General features: G+C 45.7%; 1 long non-coding RNA gene across 1 annotated transcript; it reads left to right on the top strand.

The window, feature by feature from the left end:
- The first annotated feature begins 6,720 nt into the window (after window positions 1–6,720).
- On the top strand, window positions 6,721–15,412 carry LOC121004978. The gene is made up of 3 exons (XR_005779848.1): window positions 6,721–6,853; window positions 8,086–8,091; window positions 15,402–15,412. It is a non-coding gene; the product is annotated as an uncharacterized LOC121004978 (long non-coding RNA).
- Window positions 15,413–23,271: the final 7,859 nt, after the last annotated feature.

Below are 23,271 nucleotides of genomic sequence, written 5' to 3' on the forward strand. Positions count from 1 at the left end.
TACAGGAGAACGGATATAAAATTTTGTCTAGGTGGTATAAAACTCCTGACAAGATAGCTTTCTTATACCCCGACGTTCCCGATAAATGCTGGAGATGTGGTTCAGAGAGGGGCACCTTTTTTCACATTTGGTGGAGTTGCCTTCCAATATCGATATGGTGGAGACAAATCTTCCAAATAAGTAATAGTATTTGCAAATCAAGTTCCCCCTGCACCCCTGAAATTGCCCTTTTATTGTTAGGTATAACAAAATCGGACAAGCATACAACATTATTATTTTCTTACCTGCTATCAGCAGCCCGCCTCTTGATTCCCACTAAGTGGCGTTCTCCTGAAACTCCTCCATTGAACAATGGAGAAACAGGGTAGACCAAATTTACCGTCTTGAAGAGATATCTAATTGGGAACTAGGAACAAGAAATAAGTTCCTCTCTACCTGGTCCGTGTGGAGAAAATACAGAAACTTCTCCTAACTACTGTGTAACCCAGGATTTCTCCCCTCCATCCTGCTTCCTTATTAAGAGGATAGCTTCCCCTCCCCCCCATCCCACCTGCTCTATGTCACATTTGATGTTAGATTGATGTATAATTACTTATTCAATGCATTCTCTGCGTACCATATTCATATGCATATTCTGATACCTGCTGAGAATAACTTGTTTCCTGCTGTGTCAGGAAATACTAGATGCTCATTGTACTGTAATCTTATCCTCTAATCATTGCTTTATTGTTTAAAAATCAATTAAATTGTTTATTAAAAAAAAAGAAACGGAAACACATCGGAAACAAAAAACGGAACAACGGATCCGTGAAAAATGGTCCGCAAAACACTGAAAAAGCCATACGGTCATGTGAACAAGCCCTAACACAGCAGACTCCCTATGCCTGTTACTGCAAGGCACGGTGTTCTACATCCATATAAAAGCTCTCTGCAGCCAAGAAATAGCCGTTTTTTAACACTATTTGCCGCAAATAAATTCCGATTGAACCTAATTTTTTTCGGCCGAATCATATTCTTTAGAAATTCGCTCATCTCTACTTATAATATTCATTAATGGCCCCAAGGTGACCTGCTATCTGTAATGTTTTCCTCTAAATCAATGATGGTTTTCTTAAAAATCAATAGGAATTTGCTTTTGAAAGAAGCATACAGTATAGTACTTTATGTTTTATAAAAAGCCTTGGCATGCTACCTATTACGTATCAAGTCTTATTTTATAAAAGCACATTTCTTGTTTTCCAGTCATTTTGAATTGCTACATAAAATACAACTGGCATTCACCACACTGTCATTTTATCAAATGCACACTTAGAATCAGAGCTTTTGTTATTTATTGGCATATGGATGGGCCCCAGCATGACCTAGGCCTTTGAGTGGCTTGTTAATATTTTACAAGCCATTCCTCGGCATCTCATTATCACCCAGTCCTGATGACCTAACTCATCTTGTGTATGCACACTTCTCATAAATAATGAATCTGCTCTGGGAGCTCAAAGACAAACTTTTGGCCCTTTCTGTAAATTGTAGATTTAGTTTTAAAAGCATGAAAGGTATTGGATGACTGCTTATATCCATCACTAGTAACACATAGGATTTTTTTTCTATTTTGACTGCAATTGGCTGTCTGTTCATATTCATCAACAGCAATAAATAGGAGTTATTAATAATTTAGTTTTTAATGGCAAATCCCATATCAGATGTACCGGTTTTTCTGCTTCATCTATTTGATAAAAAATAATCCTTCTTGTAAACAATTTATAAGTAATCTCTGTTTTCTAGGCACTTATACCCTTATGTTAAAGCTTATGTGTCAGTAGGAAAAAAATGAAATTAATATAAATAATATAAAATAGTCTAGTTTTGAAAATGAGTAACCTTAAAAAAATTTTTTTAAAAAAAATATATATATATAAAAATTAATCCTTAAAAGTTTCTTACTGTCAGTGCCACAATATCCTCCATGAAGTGGATTCAGTTCACAAAGTCGGCAAATAGATAAATAACGGATCTGCATTGATCTTTTCCTTTATAAAAATGAGATGCAATTTAGGAGAAAAGAGGAGAATCCACTTTGAGATGATGACTAGAGATGAGCAAATTTCATATTTTAAAATTCGTTCAAGCGTTGTTTACTGGTAAAAGGTGAATTGCGATATGGATTCCGTTACAACGGACCATAACACAATTCTATGACGGAATGCATAAAGGAATGCCTTTAGAGGCATTCCGTTATTCATTATATCATAATAGAAGTCTTTGGGCTGCAAAACGGATCCGTTCCGTTTCCGTTATCCAGGGGAGTCCTCTACTGCATAACGGAAACGGGACAGATCCGTTATGCAGCCCATAGACTTCTATTATGATGGATTCAGTTATGTATTCCGTCATATAATTGCGTTATGGTCGTGGTAACTAAATCCAAAATGCAATTCACCTTTTACCAGTAAATGAAGTGTGAATGAATTTCATAACCTGAAATTCGCTCATCTCTAATGATGACTAGAGATGGCCTTGCGGTTCGCCCCGCGGTCGTTTCGCGACAAACTTTGCTCGTTCACGGTTCGCCAAACAGGCAAACAAATGGCAATGTCCGCAAGTGCCATATTCTTTTGCATTGTGCCGATCTTTGACCCATGACGCATACATCAGGTGTGATAGGACAGCCAATTGAGACAATTCAGCACATGGACCACCCCCTACACAATAAATAAACCCGATCTGGCCGCCATTTTACATTCAGTCTTTTGCCAGTGTAGGGAGAGGTTGCTGTGTGGAGCAGGGGCAGGCTGTTAGGGACACCAAACGCTAGCTAATAGGGCCACAAAAAAAATCCTTTTAAGGACTGGTATAGGTGTGCTATCAATAGATGTGACTTACTGAGGGGTGTAATCAGGAGTCGAGTCGAGGGGGAACGGGTGGGAACGGCGTTCCTGCACTTTTTTCACAGCAGGAACGCCGTTCCCGTTCTGGGCCGGCGCTTCCATAAGGCAGACCAAGCTTTATCACTTACTTGCCAGCAGCGCTGCCGGGCGCCCTCCCCTCCCCAGCCAGTGTTCACTCTGTCTAAGCCGCAGATAGGAGCAGGAGGCTGCTGATTGGCCAGTATCAGCTAGCTGCCCTGCCAATGGTCCATCCTTTCACACCCCCTTCTCCCTGGAGCTGAACACAGCAGGAGGCAGGCGTTCTCACAGTGGATCATGTGACCATGAAGGAGCATGTGACCAGTGACGTCACAGAACTCCTTCTAACAAATCCATTCTAGCATCTACCCAGCATGTATGGCAGGACTCTGCTGAGCAAAGACCATGTGCCCAGGTGAGGTGACCACAGAAGTGCCCTGGCATCTGTCTGCTGCTGGAAGCTCAATGTGGAGCTTTATGAATGTAAAAACTAATACCCAAGAGGCTAAAGAAACCCTGCTTGTCTGCTTCTGACCCTAATCTTAACACATAACGTTCATTTGATTGCAATCTACTCTAACACCTAAAGGGATTTTTTAAAGCCTGCTGTTTCTCTAGGTGACCTTATGCTGATAGTAGTGTTAATAGAGTCTCAAAGGTCTGTAAAAATAGGGTAACTGCTTTTATAGACCCTTGAGACTATTAACACTACTATAAACATAAGGTCACCTAGAGAAAGAGCAAGTTTAAAAAAAAAATTCCCTTTAGGTGTTAAAACATAACTTATTTGATTGCTTGAACACCTAAAGGAAAACAAATTAAAAACCTGCTGTTTCTCAAGATGACCTTATGTCGATAACAGTGGTAATAGAGTCTGAAAGGTCTATAGAAGCAGTTACCCTATTTTTACAGACCTTTGAGGCTCTATTAACACTACTGTCAACATAAGGTCATCTAGAGACACAGCAGGTTTTTAAAATGATTTTTCCTTTAGGTGTTACAGCAATCAAATGAAAGTTATGTTTTAACACCTAAAGGAAAAACATAATTAAAAAAACCTGCTGTTTCTCTAAATGACCTGATGTTGATAGTAGTTTTAATAGAGTCTCAAAGGTTTGTAAAAATATTGTACCTGCTTCTATAGACCTTTGAGACTCTATTACCACTACTTTTAGCATAAGATCATCTGGAGAAACATCAGGTTTTTTAAATTATAATTTTTTCTTTAGGTGTTAGAGCAATCAAATGGAGGGGGAGATATGTGACATGGGTGAGGATGGGGTTACATGATGGGCCGGACAGGGCCGGCGCTACCATAGAGGCAAGGGGGGCAATTGCCCCTGGGCCCCCGCTCCTTAGGGGCCCCTGGCCCCTAGCGCCGGCCCGGCCGCAACTTTAGTCTATTATATTATCTATAATTGAATAATTGATTCTCTTGTCTTGGTGTCACAGACAGTGTCTAGACTCTGGAGAGACGGGCCGGCGCCGCGCGGCAGCCGACAGTAATGTAATTAATAAATTAAACTAACTGGGCTGGAGACTGGAGTGTCCGGACCGACTGAACTCTGGAGTCAAGTGTGGAGGGGCCCACCGCCGGGCGCCGGCGGCCGCTGACTGTGCCTGCGCTGCGCTGCCGCTGCTTGTCTCTTTAAGAGATTCAAGACTGGAGCAGCAGCGGCATGCATGGCACAGGCAGACACGTTTGCGTCTGGCTGATGTACATTGCCACAGGCTCCGCCCCCCCCCCCCCCCCCCCCCCGCCCAAAGCAGAAAACTTGGAGCCAGAGGATTTTTTAAGGAGCAGGAGACAATGGCAATGGCATTGAGGCAAGGAGCAACTAGCTAAGCAAGCGGATACCATTGGCATTTGGCAGCCAGCCACAGCCCAGCCCAGAGATCCCAGTCTGACACTCTGCCAGCAGCGCCAGGGAAGGCCCGCCGCCCACAGTCAGAAGGCAGCCAGCCCCCAGCCAAGTTCCAGTCTGGTAGGTTCATAATTCATTGGTTACATTGTTTTGTTGTTGTTAATGAAACTGGATCGGATCCATGATCCATCCATCCATTCCCAGTGTTTCCCACTCACTGACTTACTTAGTCCGGCACCATCTCACCCGTCCGGGCCATCCCAGTGTACTACTAGCCCGTTTTGGAGTCAGTTGGACTGGAGAAATGTGCATTTGGGGGGGGCAGTTACTGGTACCACAAGTAACTCCCCCCCCCCCCCCCAAATGCACATTTCTCCAGTTCAACTGTCCAAACAGAACCAGGGCGGGCTAGTATACTGGCACTGGGACGGGTGAGATGGTGCCTGGGATGGATGGATCCAATCCAGTTTAATCAACCAACCTACCAGTAACTGGTTGGTTGATTAAACTGGATCGTGATCCATCCCAGTCTGGTAGGTTGGTTGATTAAACTGGATCGGATCCATCCCAGGCACCATCTCACCCGTGCCAGTGTACTAGCCCGCCCTGGTTCTGTTTGGAGTCAGTTGGACTGGAGAAATGTGCATTTGGGGTGGGGGCAGTTACTGGTACTACCAGTAACTGCCCCCCCCCCCCCCCCCAAATGCACATTTCTCAAGTCCAACTGTCCAAACAGAACCAGGGCGGCGGGCTAGTATACTGGCACTGGGACGGGTGAGATGGTGCCTGGGATGGATGGATCCGATCCAGTTTAATCAACCAACCTACCAGTAACTGGTTGGTTGATTAAACTGGATCGTGATCCATCCCAGTCTGGTAGGTTGGTTGATTAAACTGGATCGGATCCATCCCAGGCACCATCTCACCCGTGCCAGTGTACTAGCCCGCCCTGGTTCTGTTTGGAGTCAGTTGGACTGGAGAAATGTGCATTTGGGGGGGGGGCAGTTACTGGTACTACCAGTAACTGCCCCCCCCCCCAAATGCACATTTCTCAAGTCCAACTGTCCAAACAGAACCAGGGCGGGCTAGTATACTGGCACTGGGACGGGTGAGATGGTGCCTGGGATGGATGGATCCGATCCAGTTTAATCAACCAACCTACCAGTAACTGGTTGGTTGATTAAACTGGATCGTGATCCATCCCAGTCTGGTAGGTTGGTTGATTAAACTGGATCGGATCCATCCCAGGCACCATCTCACCCGTGCCAGTGTACTAGCCCGCCCTGGTTCTGTTTGGAGTCAGTTGGACTGGAGAAATGTGCATTTGGGGGGGGGGCAGTTACTGGTACTACCAGTATTTGCCCCCCCCCCCCCCCCAAATGCACATTTCTTAAGTCCAACTGTCCAAACAGAACCAGGGCGGCGGGCTAGTATACTGGCACTGGGACGGGTGAGATGGTGCCTGGGATGGATGGATCCGATCCAGTTTAATCAACCAACCTACCAGTAACTGGTTGGTTGATTAAACTGGATCATGATCCATCCCAGTCTGGTAGGTTGGTTGATTAAACTGGATCGGATCCATCCCAGGCACCATCTCACCCGTGCATGTTGCTTTGCCACTTGCATTTGTTTACAATACGGGACGTTAAAGTCAGCAAGTGTCATGTGGGGGGGGGGGCCTTATTGTTTTCCGCCCCAGGGCCCCATTTCACCTAGAACCGGCCTTGGGGCCGGAGACAATGTCTGTAGTCTGTCTGTGCCATGGACGGGGAGAAATATGACATGGAGGGCTGATGGCTGACATGGGGGTCTGATCTGAGGCATTGGGGCTGTGCCTGCGAGCTGAGGTCTAATTAACATTGCGGGTCTGACCTGAGGTGGAATGAAAAATATTGTTTCCTATTATCCTCCTCTAAAACCTAGGTGCGTCTTATGGGCCGGTGCATCTTATAGGGCGAAAAATACGGTACTTGCTTGCTCCTCCTCCCAACCTCCCCTGCCCTTTGTGTACGCCGCGTGCCGTGACGTCACGCGGAGGCATTTGGGTGAGTTCCCACACTTTTTTTCCCAGGACTTGACCCCTGGGTGTAATATACTTATAATATACTTTCTAACATAGAAAGTATATTATAGTGCATTTGTATTGTGCAGCAGTTGTGTGCGGTTCTGCTGCGATACTGCAGTTATACAGAGGGGCAAACGCTATTGAACAACTAATTGCAACTGGTGTGATATAACAGTTGCCCCCCCAAAAAACTGATTGAGGCAAGGGTGTGATATACCTATAATATACTTTCTATATAGTGCATTTGTATTATGTAGCATTTGTGAATAGTTCTGCTAAGATACCGCAGTTATACAGAGGGACAAAGCTATTGGAACAACTAATTGCAAATGGTGTGATATATCAGTTGCCCCCCCAGAAAACTGATTGAGGCAGGGGTGTGATATACCTATAATATACTTTCTATATAGTGCATTTCTATTGTGCAGCATTTGTGTGCGGTTCTGCTGAGATACTGCAGCTATACATAGGAACAAACGCTATTGGTACAAATAATTGCAACTGGTGTGATATACCAGTTGCACCCCCCAAAAAAACTGATTGAGGTAGGGGTGTGATATATCTATAATATAATTTCTATATAGTGCATTTGTATTGTATAGCATTTGTGTGCGGTTCTGCTGGGATATCGCAGCTATACAGAGGGACAAACACTATTGGAACAACTAATTGCAACCGGTGTGATATACGTACCTGTTGCCCAAAAATAAACTGATTAAGGGGTTTAATATACCTGCTTCCAGCAAATACTCATTAAGGGGTTTTATATACCTGCTTCCACAAACACTGCTCTTTTATAGGGACTTTGTCACAGGGTCATTTTGAAAATGACAGACAGAGGTAGAGGCAGGACATACCGAAGGGGTGGTAGAGGTTGGGCAGGTGCACCAGGCCGGAGCCTAAGTGGGAAGTTGGAGAAGGTGCGTGCAATTACATCAAAGGATGCACCAGAATTGGTTGAGTGGCTCATTCAGCCTTCCGCTTCTGCACCCTCCTCATCCTCTGTATCAGCACCCTCCTCACTCTCTGCTGTGTGCACCCCCAAAGACACCACCACAGCCCCTACACTCAAGTCAGAGGAATTATTTTCCCATCCATTCCCAGACCTTACCAATGCGCAGCCATTCTTGTCATCGGATGAGGAAGAGGAGGTAGCAACGGCCACCACCCAGCGGTCTGAGGACAGTATCCAGATCAGCCGAAGTAGGGTGGTCCCCGCTGTTGCTGCCTACTCCGAGATCTCTAATGTCAGTCAGTGGTGGTGACGATGATGATGTGTCGATGGATGTCACGTGGGTGCCCAAAAGAGAGGAAGAGGAGGGGAGATCAGAGGGAGAGACGGAGCAGCAGATAGGGAGAAGAAGGAGGAGAAGCAGGCAGAACTCGCAGTGCACAGGAGGCAAAAAGCAGACTGCAAATGTATCTGGAGCGAGCCCTCCACCATGCACGGTCACATCTGGTGCTCCCAGAAGGCCGGCACATGGTTCCGCAGTGTGGGCTTTTTTTAACATGTCAGCTGCTGACAATAGTGTTGCCATCTGCAGCCTGTGCTGTCAACGCATAAGTCGCAGTAAGCCCACCTAGGGACGACCGCCTTAAGATGGCACCTGGCCTTTTATCACCGAGGCCACCGTCAGAACCCACAAAGTCACACTCCCAGTGCTCCACGTCCTTCCTCGTCTCCTTTCTCCTCCCATTTGTTCCTCCAATCTACCTTCCACCGTGCCATCGTCACGATCATTTGGCAAAAGACAGGCTTCCGTGGCCCAAATGTTCGAGCGTGAAAAGTTGATTAGGCCGGATAACCCTCTTGCCCAATGGCTGACTGCCGGCTTGTCGGAACTGCTAGCCCGCTAACTACTGCCATATAAACTGGTGGACTCGGAGGCCTTTATAAAATTTGTGGCCATTGGCACACCACAATGGAAGGTCCCCGGAAGGAAATATTTCTACCAGAAGGGCATCCCAGAGCTATATGGCCATGTTCATCGGCAAGTGAATGTATCTCTAGCACATAGTGTCGGTGCCAAGATACATCTGACCACAGATACATGGTCTAGAAAACACTGGCAGGGAAGGTACATAACTTTTACTGCCCAGTGGGTGACCCTTCTGATGGCTGTCAAGTATGCAACCCGTGGCACCCATGTGGATTTGATGTTACCACCACGGATTGCATGCAGGCCTGCCTCTTCTTCTTCTACTCCTACTCCATCCTCTGTCTACTGCTCGGCTGACTCTTCCTTTTCCACTGCACCCTCCCCAAGCTCCCCAGAACCTATTTGACGTGCCAGGTGAGACGTTGCCATGATGTGCTGTGGCTGTTGAGCCTGGAAGCCAAGAGCCACACCGGTCCTGCACTCCTTTCAGCACTGCGGTCATAGGCCGATCAGTGGCTAACCCCAGTCAATTTGATAGTTGTAAAGTGGTGTGCAACAATGGTGCCAATCTGCTGAGCACGCTGAAATGGGGCAAAATGACACACATGTCCTAAACTTAGTCGTGCAGCGATTCGTTGGCAAATACCCTGGGGTCCAGGACGTGTTGCGACAGGCCAGGAAGATCTCTAGCCATTTTAATAGATCTTACACGGCCATGGCTGCAGGGCCGTCTTTTCGAATGGGCACGCTGGGCAGTTGCCCGGGGGCCCCACTTGCCTGGGGGCCCGCCTGCCCAGTGAACCCACCAGCCAACTTCCCAACCGTCATTTAGCAGTGTTGCCGCCAGGGCCGTCTTTACCAAGGGGCAGCTGCCCTGGGCCCAGTTGCTCCTGGGGGGGCCCAAGGCAGCTGCCTCTTGAGCCCTGCTAGCTACTGCCCCGGGTGTCAGGCTGTCGGCTACACAGGCATCATGATCGTACTGTGTTAATGATCTTAATTCTAGGACCTTAATGAGTTTTGATCTAGGACCTTAATGACATCATTACCATGTGACCAGTAACCTAGCAATTACTGGTCACATGGCTATGAAGTCATCACAGGTCCTATCAGGAGTGTTGCAGAAGTTAACTGTGGAGCTTTTCTGTGTAAAGATTACATCAGAAAAAGGTGACATGGGGTTGTTATTTTAATATACTGTAAACTACTGTATAGTGGGGTGCTGTGTACTGTGTGGGGGGCTGTATACTGTGTGGGGGCCTGTATACTGTGTGGTGGGCTGTATATTGTGTGGTGGGCTATATATTGTGTAATGGGCTGTATATTGTGTGGTGGGCTGTATACTGTGTGTGGGGGGGGGTGGCCTGTATACTGTGTGGTGGGCTGTATAGTGTGGGGGGCCTGTATAGTGTGGGGGGCCTGTATAGTGTGGGGGGGGGCTGTATAGTGGGGGGAGTGCTATACTGCTGTACTGTATAGTGTGGGGGGCTGTATACTGTGGGTGCGGTATAGTGTAGAGTGCTGTACTGTATAGTGTGGGGGGCTGTATCGTGTATAGTTTGGGGTGCTGTATACAGTGAGGTGCTGTATAGTGTGGGGGTCTATACTGCTCTACTATATACTGTGGGGTACTGTATAGTGTGGGGTGCTAAACTGCATACTGTGTGGTGCTGTATACTATAGGGTGCTATACTGCATACTGTGTGGTGCTGTATACTATAGGGTGCTATACTGCATACTGTGTGGTGCTGTATACTATAGGGTGCTATACTGCATACTGTGTGGTGCTGTATACTATAGGGTGCTATACTGCATACTGTGTGGTGCTGTATACTATAGGGTGCTATACTGCATACTGTGTGGTGCTGTATACTATAGGGTGCTATACTGCATACTGTGTGGTGCTGTATACTATAGGGTGCTATACTGCATACTGTGTGGTGCTGTATACTATAGGGTGCTATACTGCATACTGTGTGGTGCTGTATACTATAGGGTGCTATACTGCATACTGTGTGGTGCTGTATACTATAGGGTGCTATACTGCATACTGTGTGGTGCTGTATACTATAGGGTGCTATACTGCATACTTGGGGGTTTACATCCACTTTAATCATACAACTAAAAAAACGAAATAAATATAGATATATATATAAATGTACACACACTCTGGTGCTGGTGGGTAATGCTGGTGTGGGTACTGCTGGTGCTGGTGGGTATTAATGTTGGAGTGGCGTGTGTACTGCCTGGGTACTCTACATTGTGACATCACAAAAAAAAAAAATGTTTGGGTTTACATCCACTTTAAGTTATTAGTGCCCCTCAAGTTTTGACTGTAATATCTTATGTGTCCCCCTTATATAGCAATCTTAGAGTTGCCACTCGTTCGAGGAAGTGTAAAAAAGGTGAGGAAAAATAAAGTTTATTACGTGTTGGTGAAAATAACCTTTAGTGCAGAAATGAAACGTAATGTTTTGAGTGGAGCACAGGAGAGGAAAAAGGCTGCAGAGGAGAAAGAGAAAATGTGCAAACTTCCAAAACTAACATCTTGGCTCAATCCAGGTGCAACGTCAGCCAGTAGTTCTGCTCCTCCAGATGTAGCATCCACATCTACATGCACTCCAATTCCAGCAGAAATACCAATGGTATCATTACCTGATCCTACTGCTGGGGAAAATCCACAAGAGGAAATGCCCAATAAATATCGCCTTATTGATAATTTGCATTTTTATTCTAGTGCGTGATTGTGTAGACAGGGCCCCAGTGCACTGTATTGCCCGGGGGCCTATAATGCTCTTAAGATGGCACTGCATGGCTGGCCTTGCTGACTTTCAGCGGCGACACCATTTGCCCGTCAGACGTCTCATTTGTGACTGCCCAACACGCTGGAACTTCACCTTGTATATGCTTAATAGGCTGCTCCAGTAAAAACGTGCCATTAACGACTACCTGTACGAACTCTGCGGCAAGACAGGTTCTGGGAGGTTGTTTTTTTTTTCACCGTGCCAGTGGCTGCTCATGCATGACGCATTTGATGAGATCGCCAAACTGGTCAGTCACAGCCAGAGCACCATCAGTGACATTGTACCTTAGGCCCTATTTCTGAAGTGTGCATTGCATCGTGTCATTGATCAAGCCATTGAGGAGCAGGAGCAGGAAGATGAGAAGTCACAATGCTGAATGAATTCCCAGGGGGGCTACTCAGTCTGAGACAAGTTAGCAGGAGTCTGAAGAGGAGGATGGTTCATGGGGGGAGGAGGAGGAGCAAGAAGAGCAGGCTTTAAACTTTTCTGGGATTCCTGGTGGTCTGTCGATGGGAGGAGGAGACCTAGGACGACATTCTCCTGGGCGATGAGCATTAGCCAGGCCGCTCCACCGCTTCCAATTTAGTGCAAATGGCCTTCATGCTCCAGTGTTTGAAGAGGAACCCCCGTATAAAAAGCATAAAGGGCAAGGACCAGTACTGGGAGGCAACGTACTTAGACCCCCGGTTCCAACACAAAATGGCAGACATGTTACCAGCATCAAAGAGGGCTGTCAGGATGCAGCATTTCCAGGCCTTGCTTCAACAGATGCTGCATTCTGCTGTTGCGGGCGCTAGCAGAGGAATTTTCACCCACAGAGAAACAGTTGTGAGTACCAATCCTACAGCACATGCAAGAAGAGGGTGGTTTGAAAATGTGTTGGTCACTTTGGATATAAGATCATTCTTGCAGCAAACACATCGACAGATGCCCTCCGGATCTAGCCTCAGAGAACGCCTAGACCGACAGGTGTCTTACTACATTGGGTTAACGGCCGATGTGGACGCTCTGAGAAGCGAGGAACCCCTTGACTACTTGGTGTGAAGGCTTAACCTGTAGCCAGAGCTGGCACAATTTGCTATGGAACTCTTGACTTGCCCCTCATCAAGGGTCCTGTCCGAAAGGGCGTTCAGTGCAGCGGGGGGGATCGCAACCGATAAGCGCACTCGCCTAGCTCACGACAGTGTGGACTACCTCACATTTTTGAAAATGAATGAGGCATGGATCTCGGAGAAATTCAACACCTGTGACAACCATGTTTAATTGAATTTACTCATGGCAGCCCACACATATCCGCCACCAACCAGAACAAATAATGGTCTCTGTCTTATGAAAATACATCAGCATAAAAGGCCTTTTCTGTCCGGTGAATGCCTAATGTTTGGGACCTCGGAGGAATTCAACACCTGTGACAACCACGTGTTATCGAATTTCAACTATTATAATTTGGGGTTTATTCAAGAGGGGGGATTTTGTTAGCCATGGTTTGAATCATTGTTAGCCATGTTTTAAACATATGTATTTAACATGTATTTGTACTGGCCTGCAGTAAAATTGATATCCATTGACCGTCTAATATACTTCCAGCCACATAATCACTTGATGTTTTCTGTCTGGTGAATTAATAATTTTTAGGGGCTGTAGTCCACTGGCCTGCAGTAAAATTGATATCCATTGACCGTCTAATATACTTCCAGCCACATAATCACTTGATCTTTACTGTACGGTGAATGCATAATTTTTGGGGCCTGTAGCCCACTGGCCTGCATTGAAATTGATATCCATTGACCGTCTAATATACAGTACCTCCAGCCACATAATCACTTGATCTTTTCTGTATGGTGTTTGAGGCCTGTATTCCAGTGGGCTACAGTACAATTGTTAATCAGTGACCGCATAACGTACCTCGAGCCACATAATCACATCTTCTTTAATGTCAGGTGAATGCCTAATTTTTGGGGCCCGTACTCCGGTGGCCTAAAATAAAAATTTTCTAGGCTCCAGCAGGGCACATTTTTGAGAATTTCCCTTTAAGACACATAAAAATGGCCTATGATTAATTATTGGGGCCTCTGAGGAATTCAACACCTGTGATGACCACGTGTTATCGAATTTCACCTATCATTTGGGGTTTATTCAAGGGGGGGATTTTGTTAGTAATGTTTTTAATCAAATTTTATATTTTTAGTTATTTTAAACATATGTATTTGGTCTGCAGTAAAATTTATATCCAATGACGGTCTAATATACCTCCAGCCACATAATCACTTGTTCTTTTCTGTACATTGAATTAATAATTTTTGGGGCCTGTACTCCACTTGCCTGAAGTAAAATTGTTATTCAATTACCATCTAATACACCTCCAGCCACATAATCACTTGATGTTTTCTGTTCGGTGAATGCCTTATGTTTGGGGCCTGTATTCCCGTGGCCTAAAATAAGTTTTTCTAGACTCCAGCTGGCCACATTTTTGACAGTTTTCCTTTAAGACACAAAAAAATGGCCACTGATTAAAGTACATATATTTTGTGGAAATTTTTGCGATTGATCCCCCTCTGGTATGTCACTGTCCATGTTGTGGGACGATTTGTGCACTTCTTGTAAGTATTTGGTGGCTGCAATAATGACCTGAAGGTTTTTCAGGTTCGTCTGCCATTAAAGTGAATGAGGCGTTTGCGCGATCACGTTCGCGAATCGTCCCGGCCGATGTTCGTCCATCAGTAATGATGACCTTCTGGCACCTTCAGTGTCTCCATTTATATAATCAATCACTACTTGGGAATCCCTTGCAGTGAAAACTCCATTACACTCTCTCTCACACCTCCTGTTGTCAGTCAGAAAATGGGGAGCATGATAGTGTACAGGGATAAAAACCACTGTATGCTTATATTCACAAAAGTAGGTTAAAACAGGGCACATCACATATCCATAAAATGTGCAAGTTTCCTGCAGCTCTACCGACTCGCGTTTCACCGCTGCTTCATCAGAGGCGTATATCCTTGATTATATTTCACAGTCCTTATATATGGCTAGTGTGCCGCTTAGAAGATACTTTAAGTCTGGGGTGTTGCTTGGGGATTGCTGCATTCTTGGTAACTTCAAGGAGAAGAAGTTAGCTGTCCCTATGAACAATAAGAGTGGATTGCCAAGTGAAGAGCAATTGTAATTGAGTTTTTACCGCAATGGATTCACAATCGGTGATTGATTACATGGAGGGAGATATGGACAGTTCCAAAAGGTCTCTTAAATCTCCAGATGGATTCTCTATTTTCCTCCTAAATTGCATTTCATTTTTTATAAATAAAAAGAGCAGCTCAGAACCATTATTTATCTATTAAAAATAAATTAAAGCACCCAGAATATGGGCATATTTTGGTGTCTGAATTATGGCAGAAAGCTCAGGAACTCAATGGTTTTTAGGTTCTAGATCACCATTAGAGATGAGCGAATCAAAGTTGACGAGGTGGAATTCGACCTGAATTTTAGGTTTTAATCGATTTGCACCGAATCCAAGTTTCCTCACGCTTCGTGGTTTTCCTAAAATGGTTGCTGCACGTGTGAGGACATGGAGCATGCAGCCAATCAGCAGCCAGCCCTGTGATGTCACAGCCCTATAAATAGCCTCAGCCATCTTGGATTCTGCTATTTCTATGTCTTATTTGCCCTTGTGCAGTGCAGTTATATGTTCTAAAGCATTTTTGGGCTTGTATTAGTGGGAAAAAAGAGCTCATTAGCCGTTGTGTTGTGAAGTGCGAAAATTACAACCCTTTTTGTCATGTATTAGTGGCAAAAGAAAAATATATTTGATGTTCAGCGGTGCAGTTATATGTTCTAAAGCCCTTTTTGCCATGTATCAGTGGCAAAATAAAAATATATTTGCCGTTCAGCAGTTCAGTTATATGTTCTAAAGCCTTCTGTGGCGTGTATAAGTGGAAAAAAATAAGGGCCTATTTGCCGTTCAGCTTTGCAGTTATTTGTTCTAAAGCCCTTTTTGTTGTGTATTTGTGACAAAAGTTAAATATATTTGCCATTCAGCGGTGCAGTTATATGTTCTAAAGCCCTTTTATGGAGTGTATAAGTGGAAAAAAATAAGGGCCTATGTACCATTCAGCAGTGCAGTTATATGTTCTAAAGACCTTTTTTGCCGTGTATTAGTTGCAAAACTAAAATATATTTGCCGTTCAGCGGTGCAGTTATATGTTCGAAAGCACTTTTTGGCATGTGATAGTGGCAAAATGAAAAGTCATTTTAGGTTTAGCTTTAGGTCTATGCTCAATTTGTAGTACAGGGATCAGCAACCTACGGCACTCCAGCTGTTGTGAAACTACAATTCCCAGCATGCTCCATTCATTTCTACGAGAGTTCTTAGAAGAGCAGAACAAGTATGCATGCTGGGAGTTATAGTTTCACAACATCTGGAGTGCCGGAGGTTGCCTCCCTCTGTTGTAGGATGTGCCAGTGTCTTGGGAGTTTCTTAGTTTTGGAGGCATGGAATTGTAAATAGTAAAAAAGTTGTTGAAAAAGGTCTATGTTTCAGTTTTTGGTATTTTTTTGTTAGTCTTCTTGCATTAGTGTAGAGGTTTTGTCCAGGACATTTTACTTAGGATAGGAGGATAATGTTTCTCCTTGAAACATTTTTCAAGAGCCAAAATAAGGAGGTGATCATAAAAGGAGAGAAAGTATTAAGGACAAATACTATGTCTCTTTTTTATCCACTTTTGGTTTTGACTTATAAAAACTGCATTAAAAAACAGAATGTGTGACAACACTGCTAAAAGGTTTTATGTGCTTACTATGTGTGTGGCATCATACTTTTGTGTCTTCAGTTGTGCTACCTAACAATGGGTTAACTTTTACCAGTGAATAATTTAAACATGACTGCATGTGATGTAGGACTCTGACATATTACTAAGAAACCAGTATAGTTTCAAAACGCGTAGGAAATGTTTGTTTTTATTGGAGATCGAATAAAGGATTGATATGAACGGATTAGGCCTCATGCACACGAACATTGTTTTGGTCCGCATCCGAGCCGCAGGTTTTGCGGCTCGGGTGCGGACCCATTCACTTTAATGGGGCCGCAAAAGATGCAGACAGCACTCCGTGTGTTTTGTCCGCATCAGTTGCTCAGTTACATAGCCCCGCAAAAAAAATATAACATGTCAAATTCTTGTCCGTTTTGCAGACAAGAATAGGCATTTCTACAATGGGCCGCCTGTTCCGTTCCGCAAATTGCGGAAGGCACACGGGCGGCTTCCGTGTTTTGCGGACCGCAAAAAACTGAACGGTCGTGTGGATGAGGCCTTATAGTGAGTGCTGGATAAAGACTTATATATCTCTCTTTACAGGGGTGGACGGGCAATGTACTCCACCAGGAAAATACCAGGTGGGCCTATTGCCTTTTACAATGCAGTGGGCCAGAGGCCCTGCTGCTACTGTATGAAAATGAATGTCCTTCAGGCAGCCGCTATTTACATGTCCTCATTGCAGATTGTATTCTCACACAGAAGCCATGTCCTCAGCAGTAGTGAGGTACAAATGACAAAGTAGCTAAAACAGGTACTGAACTTAATGACTCTCCCTTCATTCCAATAATTGTATCTATATCGTCACTTTGTGTCCTATCTACAGCCCATCTCTGGCCTCTCCTCCTTTGGATGATTAGAAGTAGAGTCCGTGCTGAGGGCTCTTGTTGCATCGAGTTCCTGCTGAGTCCTGTAAAATGTAGTCTGTCTGTTATGACATTGTCCTGCACCTAGACTATGTGGAAGATGAACAAAAGCTAAATTCTCATAGAAGATAGAGTGATCTGATAAAAAAAGGGCAGACTCAGCCAGAAGCTCTTGTTAGGGCTCTTTCACACCTGCGTTATTGTCTTCCGGCATAGAGTTCCGTCGTCGGGGCTCTATGCCGGAAGAATCCTGATCAGGATTATCCTAATGCATTCTGAATGGAGAGTAATCCGTTCAGGATGCATCAGGATGTCTTCAGTTCCGGTACGGAACGTTTGTTGGCCGGAGAAAATACCGCAGCATGCTGCGCTTTTTGCTCCGGCCAAAAATCCGGAACACTTGCCGCAAGGCCGGATCCGGAATTAATGCCCATTGGAAGGCATTGATCCGGATCCGGCCTTAAGCTAACCGTCGTTTCGGCGCATTGCCGGAGCCGACATTTAGCTTTTTCAGAGTGGTTACCATGGCTGCCGGGACGCTAAAGTCCTGACAGCCATGGTAAGTGTAGTGGGGAGCGGGGGAGCAGCATACTTACCGTCCGTGCGGCTCCCCGGGCGCTCCAGAGTGACGTCAGGGCGCCCCAAGCGCATGGATCACGTGATCCATGTGATCACGTCATCCATGCGCATGGGGCGCTCTGACGTCATTCTGGAGCGCCCCGGGAGCCGCACGGACTGTAAGCTCCCCGCTCCTACTATGGCAACCAGGACCTTAATAGCGTCCTGGGTGCCATAGTAACACTGAAAGCATTTGGAAGACGGTTCCGTCTTCAAATGCTTTCAGTACACTTGCGTTTTTCCGGATCCGGCAGGCACCTCCGGCAACGGAAGTGCATGCCGGATCCCAACAACGCAAGTGTGAAAGAGGCCTTACCTGGCACTAGCAAGTAAAGGCTGCTGCTTCAGGGGCACACATTAAGTTGGTGTAGCAAAGCTGAGTTTGTCGTTTGGGCTGCAAAGGTTGAGTGGGGATAGGTTTACCTGCAATTATATGTAAAGCCCCAGGTGATAAGCTGTGCTCAGCTCTGCTACATCTGACATGTGTCTACTACATCTGATTATGTGTCTACTGCACACAAGCTGACTGCTTGGTTATGGTTTCTCTAAACTTTTCATCAGTATTTTTAGATTCAAGTAGTGGCTTAAAGGGGATATCCGGGCTTAACCTTTTTGCTATTACATGCTAACCTGTGGAAGAAAGATTATTGCTCACATACTTACCTTCCAGAGTGCAGCTATTCTTGAGATCTGTCTCCCGGTCACGTGGTCCCTCCAGATGGCTTTTCTGTGCTTCCGGTCAAAGTTTGTCTTCTTATCTTCCTGTCTTCTCTTCCTTTCTCCAGCAGGAGATGGATCATCATGAGTGACGTCACTGCCTCCTGCTGGAGAAAGCTCCGGGCGGCCGTCTTCACAGCGCACTAGACTGAATGCTAGTGCGCATGTGCAGGACCGCCGGACGCTCTCTGCATTGTACAGGCTTCTATGTGAAGCCTGTACTGACTCCTGCACAGTGCAATGTAAGCGCTGTGCAGGAGTGACAGCATAGCTTTCAGCCACAGAGGCTGATCGCTATGCTGTGCATGTCACAGGGGCATAGTCGTCGCTACAGGGGGCCATTGCCCCCCCCCCTAGGTTATCCCTTCCGTCGCCAATCAAACAATCCTAATGCCGGCTGACAGGTTCTGATCCCCGCAGTCCGTGACTGCGGGAATCAGAACCTTCTAAAATGTATATATAATACCCCCACATGCAGCCCTCAATGTCCCCCCTCCTCATTTTATGGTTGGATGGGGGCACAAACCGCCCCCTCCCCCAAACTTCCCCCATTTTCAGGATGGCCGAGCGGCTCGCAGAGTGTCAGCATAGGGACAGCTGTATGGAAGGAGTTAACAGGGAGGGAGCTCCATCCCTCTCCCATCGGGAGCTGCTGTGCCGTTGCAGCCACCGGATACTAGACAGGATCACAGAGGGAAGGGGGCTCTCTACCTTATCAGCCGTTGCTCTGTTGTGGCAGCGTCCGATGGTTACCATGGCAACCGCGCGCATTCACAGGCTTCCTGCTTGCCATGGTATAGCTAAGCCGGATCAGGCTTCTGCTAAAGGCAGGAGGCTGATCAGGCTGTGTAAAGTCTCTAATGTCCCTCTTCAATAGAGACATTAGAGACTTCAAAGAGGGCAAAATCTTTGATTATAGTATTAAACATTCAGATGCCCTTGAGTTAGACACTGAGGTTTCTTCTTCAGAGGGTGAACCAGACTCAGAGGCTACTGTTGGTAAGCGAACAGGGCCCCAATCCGCCAGAAGACCATACGGTGGCAGAAATAGGGGTCAGGGCAGCAGAAGAGGACAAGGGGGTAGAGGTCAGTATGGTAGGGGGGGTTTTTTAGACGATACCCCGCCGATGTCCCAATACCTACTGAGGAACAAACAATGACATCCCCCCTTGCTTCCCAGACAGCATCTCAATTCTCACCCAGATCAGCAAGGGATGAGTTACAAGTTATTAACTTGTCCCCTCGTATTCTCACTACCATGGAGACTCAAGTTTTACAAAAAGGCCTCTCATTTGTCCCGATGCGTAGATTTGATTGTTTTGGGTGGGTGAAGGATTTAAATCTATTTGCGCGCAAACTCAAATGGCGCAAATTTTTTGTCACCCATGACCGCAGGAAATGCGAGGAATTGGGAATTGAGATGTCAGATCTGCCAGACGTCCAAATTTTGTCAGATTTGTTTGCTGAAGGACAAATAAATCCATGTGATGGTCCATTTACCAAGCTCAGGTCACCATCAACCAAAATGCCTCCCATTGGTGACTGCACCCCTATTGACACCTTTGTGTCTGTAGTTTCCAATAAGCTGAGTCAAATTGATTCACATGGACTTAGCAGTGACAATCTGAATGAACAAGAGAGAGGGGCTCTTTGGTTGCTTCAGCAGGACAAGGAGTTGGTGATTAAATCGTCAGATAAGGGCGGGAATATTGTTATTCTTGGGCACGAACAATACCGGAATATGTGTATGAGAGTGCTCAAGGATAAACTCACATATGAACAACTCCCGTCTGACCCCACTCCAGCCTATAGGATGGAATTGTCCTGTATCCTGAACCAAGCCCTAGAGAAGAAACTCATCGACAAGACTGAATTGGCCTTTTTTTTACCTGCACACCCAGTCACTGCGGCCTTCTACTGTCTCCCCAAAGTTCACAAGGGGTATGAGCCTTTAAAGGGGAGGCCGATAGTGTCTGGGAACAACTGTCTTACAGCCAATATTAGCACCTATGTGGACACCATCTTGCGTCCATTCGTCAATAGTTTGCCCTCACATGTTAGGGATACTATGGATGTGTTGGGACGTTTGGATGGTGTCCAATGTGACAAGGGTACTTTTTTGGCCAGGTTGGACGTGGAGGCGCTCTACAGCTCGATTCCTCATGAGTTGGGCTGTGGAGCGATCCTCACGTTCCTCCAGCAGAGAGGTGAACAATACAGGGATCATAACACTTTTGTCATGGAACTGTTGAGTTTCATACTCAGACACAATGTGTTTTTGTTTGATGGTTGTATTTTACACCAGCTCAGGGTGGTCGTAATGGGCAGTCCTTGTGCCCCGACTTTTGCGAACCTTTACCTGGGCTGGTGGGAAAGAGAGGTGGTTTTCTGTGAGGATATGGAGCGGTTCACGGATGTGGTCCCCCTCTGGATCAGATACATCGATGATGTGCTGATCCTGTGGGGGGGCGACAGTGAGCTGTTCCTAGAATTTGTTGCAGTCCTCAATAGGAATACTCTGGGACTGTTCTTCACGTCAGAAATTGATTTGAACACCATTTCCTTCCTGGACCTCGCCATTTCACTGGCTGCTGATGGACGTATTAGTACCAATGTTTTTAGAAAGCCCACAGCCATGAATAATCTGTTGAAATGGGAGAGTGGGCACCCTTTGGCCCTTAAGAGAGGAATTCTGAAGGGCCAATATTTAAGGGTGAGGAGGAATTGTTCTCATCTGAGTGACTTCAGGGTGGCTGCGAAAGACCTTCAGCAGAGGTTTCAGCGTCGTTGTTATCCTCAGCAATGTTTAAAACAGGCCTATCAGCATTCAATAAGTACCAACAGGGATCTGTTGTTGTCTCCCAAAAAGAGAGACACTGGTGACAAGATTGTGAGGATTATCGGGACGTTTGATAGTGCCCATGAGAGGGTGCGCCATGTTTTTGCTGAACACTGGGACATACTCAAATCTGACCCCGATATTGGGTGTATGATTCCAGCCAAACCCTCAGTCACATATCGGCGCAGCAACAATTTGCGGGACATGTTGACGCATAGTTTATACACTAGCCCCCGACCGCAATCATGGTTACGAAACCCACTTACAGGGACATTTCCTTGTGGATCCTGCAAATTCTGTGGTTTCATTAACAAATCTAAAAGCTTTACCAACAGTACTTTAGATAAAACGTTTTTCACCAAGTCTTTTCATAATTGCAAGTCGGTTGGTGTTGTTTATCTAATGACATGTGTATGCAACATCAAATACGTTGGCAAAACCATCAGAGAGCTAAGAAGACGGATCGGGGAGCATATTCTTGACATCACGAATCTCAAAGACACTCCTATTGCACGCCATGTTCTTGATCATCACAGAGGGAACGCATTGTCGGTCAAGTTTCAAGTGATCGACTCTGTGAAGTTGTCACCCAGGGGTGGCGACTGTGATCGCATGTTTTACAAAAAGAGGCGAGATGGATTTTTTCTCTAAACACCATTAAACCATCTGGCCTCAATGATGCGATCTCATTTGTCCCCTTTATATGATGACAAGACAGTTTTATTATTTTGTGCACTGTATTGAATTAAGAGATTCATATTCATCTACTGATGCATGTGAGCATATGCGGCTGCTCGTTCATATATATCTCTCATTTATGATCTTACCCCACTGTATACTAATGAATAGGTTTCCATGCTGCGGTGACAGTATATGAAGCCGCCTTGTGAATTCCCTTATATCTAAATGCGGCGCTTCAGCGCTTCCCTTGAGACCCACTGAGTTCCTCCTTCTATCAGCCATTGGTTTACCTTGGACCGAGCCTCCTGGCCGGATTGGCTGTGAGACGGAGGCGTGTCTAGCAGGGCGGGGCTTTACCCTGTAAATTTTGGCGTTCTGTGGGCCGCTTTGCGGCCATTACAGCGCCGATTCATATGCACACTAGCACGCTGCGCCTCAACCTAGAGGCTGCTAGCTCAGGCAGGACAGTAGTCTGTTAGTTACAGCACCGTACCTCACACTAGAGGAATGCGGTGTTAGGGTATTCTACTGTTGCCTGTCCGTCCACTACCTCGGTCTAAAATCACAGCTGAGGCTTTGGGCTCTGTTTAAAGTATGGTGCACATAGCTCCTGACGAAATGCATTCCTAATGCTCAGAAACGCGTTGAGCTGTTACCATTAAGGGGTATGTCAGGGCAATCCTTGCTCCGTATACTATCATTGGAGTGACGGCGTATGCTCTGCCATAGTCCTGCACCTGTGACTATCTTAGTGCAGTGAGAGTCTGCGCGCTGACTCTCGCTGTTAGGAGTGTTGTTTGGTGGTTTCCTGACACCAGACATCCCCTTGATAGTAGTCCTCACCCTGGGTCACACACACTCTGTACCCTGTGGTGTATCGAGCCCCCTTATGTGTTGGTGGGTTTAGTCTGTGAGACTGCTTTAGTGCTCCAGATGGTGGCGCTGTTTGGAGACATTATTTCCTTCTCACATATTTAGTATTAGTCAGTTGCTGACTGCTACACTAACGGGTGATACCCTTTATTTTAACCGTACATATAATAAAGTTATTATTATTTTGTTTTAGCGCCTATCCCCACATTATTTGCTTGATTGTATAAATAGGCGTAGATCCAGTACACCACTCTAGTTTTTTTATTTTTAATTGTGTAAAGTCAGAATACCCTACAGTACACTATATAGTGTACTGTAGGGTATTATATAGGCATCATACCCACTGGATCTTCAAGAA

This window comes from Bufo bufo, chromosome 6 (assembly GCF_905171765.1).
Source record: "Bufo bufo chromosome 6, aBufBuf1.1, whole genome shotgun sequence".
Taxonomy (NCBI): domain Eukaryota; kingdom Metazoa; phylum Chordata; class Amphibia; order Anura; family Bufonidae; genus Bufo; species Bufo bufo.